Source organism: Bison bison, unplaced genomic scaffold (genome assembly GCF_000754665.1).
Source record: "Bison bison bison isolate TAMUID 2011002044 unplaced genomic scaffold, Bison_UMD1.0 scf7180017864270, whole genome shotgun sequence".
NCBI classification, from domain to species: domain Eukaryota; kingdom Metazoa; phylum Chordata; class Mammalia; order Artiodactyla; family Bovidae; genus Bison; species Bison bison.
In genome coordinates this window covers 6,696,171-6,698,742 of record NW_011494842.1, presented here as the reverse complement: position 1 = coordinate 6,698,742, position 2,572 = coordinate 6,696,171, and the positions used below count along the sequence as shown (strand labels likewise).

General features: G+C 60.9%; 1 protein-coding gene across 1 annotated transcript in view; it reads left to right on the top strand.

Moving 5' to 3' along the window:
- The window catches only part of SPDEF (SAM pointed domain containing ETS transcription factor), a 19,155-nt gene that overhangs the window by 6,221 nt on the left and 10,362 nt on the right, over window positions 1-2,572 (top strand). The window lies entirely within an intron of this gene.

Genomic DNA, 2,572 nt, shown 5'->3' with positions numbered 1-2,572 from the left:
GGTAGGGGAGCTGCCTTTTCCTGGAAGTGTAGCAGCTGTCCCAGGAGCAGTAGGGGGGCTGGACGGGGGCAGTGGGCAGGGCGGGAAGGGCCTGTCTAGGGCAGCAGGAAGGCCGAGGCCAGAGGCAGGGAGGCTTCAGACTGCAGCAGGCGGGCCCTGGGCACTGGCCTGGGCAGGCCCGGCTTCTCTCCAAGGTGCTGACCGACTGCCTATGGGTTGAGGGGACAGGCCCACGTGGTCCCTGCCCACTCTACAGGGCTCCCAGGAGGCGCACTCCTGAAGCCCCCTGATTCAGACCCATTTATGTGGACCCAGAGGCTGGGATGGAGGGAGGGAAGGGCCGATAGTGGGGAAACCAGAGGCGGTCTGCCCCCAGGTGCTGGAGCAAGGAGCCTCTGGGCGGAGTGGCAGGCCTGTCACACCTTGCCCCAGCCCCTCCCCTCTCTTCCCAGGGCCTGCAATCCTGGGCCCTGGGCAGACTAAGGTTGTGTCTCAGGATTGAGGTGAGGGCTCGAGGCATATTTCTGCCCTCCCCCGCACAAGCCCACTGGGTGTAAGATCTAAGCAGGATGAGAGACAGGCTCCACCCTCATGACCTCCCGGACCTCAGTAAAGACCTCCTGGTGACTCCCCAGGGCTGTCTGAGCATCTTTCTAATGTCCAGGTGGTCCCGAGGGGCAGGAAACAGCTGCTGTAAATCTCTGATTTTGGGTCCCCCTGCCCCCTCTCCCTTCTCTGTCTTCCTGGGGGACCACGAGGTGCGGAGAGAAGGGGCCAAGGTGGTAATCCCTCCGGCTGCAGCCACGTGAGTCTGCCCTGTCTCTGGGTCTTGGCCTCTACCAGCTGTTACCAAACTTCTTTGTCTGGAGTCAGAGCCAGTGCCTCTTGGGCAGGAGGGAACCAGGACATGCTGAGCCCTAATCCAGAAAAGATCAGCTCGAGGTTTTGGGAGCTGGAGGCATCGCTCAGGAGACGGGCAGCCCCTTGAGCCTGGGCTGTTGGGAGGGACCAGGACCTGGCAGAGCCCGGATTTGTCGCAGGACCCTAGGGCACAGTGATCCAGGCTGTGCTGTGTGACTACAGATACCTCCCGGCCATTCTCCAAGCCTATTTTCCCAGTGTCCCCGTGTGGAGACCATCACCCACGAATGTACTCACGGCTGAACTGCACAGATGGGGAGAACTGAGAAGTCAGAGGAGGGAGTGGCTGGGGAGGACTTTGGGCTGAACTGTGATGAGAAGGAAGGGGCATTGCGGGCAGAGGACCAGCGAAAACAAGAGAAAATAGAGAAGAAAAGCCGAGTCAGGCCCACAGTTCAGGGTCCGAGGGAGAAACACGGTTCCCATCAGAGCCGGGATATGTGCTTTGCTCCGGACCCTGCCCCTAACCAGTGAATAAATCTGTTTCCCGCTCTGGGCTCTGAGCTCCAATGTTCAGAGGTGGGCACCAGCCCCTGGGATCAGGCAGGGCAGGCGGTGGGGAGCCATGGGAGGTTCTAGAGCTCAGGGCTGCCCAATGAAAGGATGTTGGAGGGAAGCGAGCTTGACCGTGCAGTGGAGTGAGCGGATAGGAGGTGCGAATGGACTTTGGAGGACCAAGCTGGCCAATCAGGAGGTGGGCAGGGCCCTGGGGAGATGGGACCAGCCAGAGCAGGAGCCTCCGAGGGCACGTGGTACAAGAGCAGAGGCCACCCATGGCCAGCTGGGGCCCTCGGGCAAGCTGCGTGGCCTCTCTGAGCTCTACTGTCCACATCCACAAAACAGGGCTCCTGAGTCCCTGTAGGTAGTAAAAGGGTAACATGTACACATGCCCTGGGCATAGGAGGTACTTGACATGCGTTCTCTGCCCTCCCGGGTTCAGCCCTAGAGCCTGGAGAAGATGCAAGAGTTGCAGGCTGGGCACACCAGCCCCCAGCTCGTTGACCAGAAAACCCAGGTCCCCTGGGCTGGGCTCAGCCTTCCATACTGCGTCCCACCTGCAGGCCATGGGCTCTTTCCTCCCGCCACACAGTTAATCATTAACTTCTTTTTCACCAGGGAGGTGTTGGAGCTGGGACCAAGCCTTGGCTGAGAGCAGGTTCCTTGGCATTTAGGGGCAAGGTGACGGGGGGCTGGAATGTGGGGTGTGGAGAAGGCGGGAGGTCTCTGCTGGTGAAGGATCCTCCGGCCAGGAGCCAGAAGACCTGCCTCTGAGTGGTTCAGTTCCCCACCGCAGCACAGGGATGAGTGCTCAGGCCCTCTCGGGAAGGGGGCGAAGGCGAGGACTTCCGAAGTTGCTTGACCAATGTGTCAGGGATGTGTCGTCATGTCCTCGCCTGGCCAATGCTGCCCCCTGCCCTAGCCATTCATCCTCACTGACCCCTCGCGCCACTGTGCCCCCGTCCTACCTGTGACCGAGGCCAAGCAAACAGGAGGGCTATGAGGGAGGCAATTTCTCCTGCCTGTTGGAAAAGATTCCGTCTCCCTGGCACACGGCCCAAGGTGTTGGCAGGGACTGTCCTAACGTGGCAGGTCAGGGAGTTCTGGGGACGTGGATGGGGCAGGAGGCAGGCAGGGGGGTGATGAGGGAAGG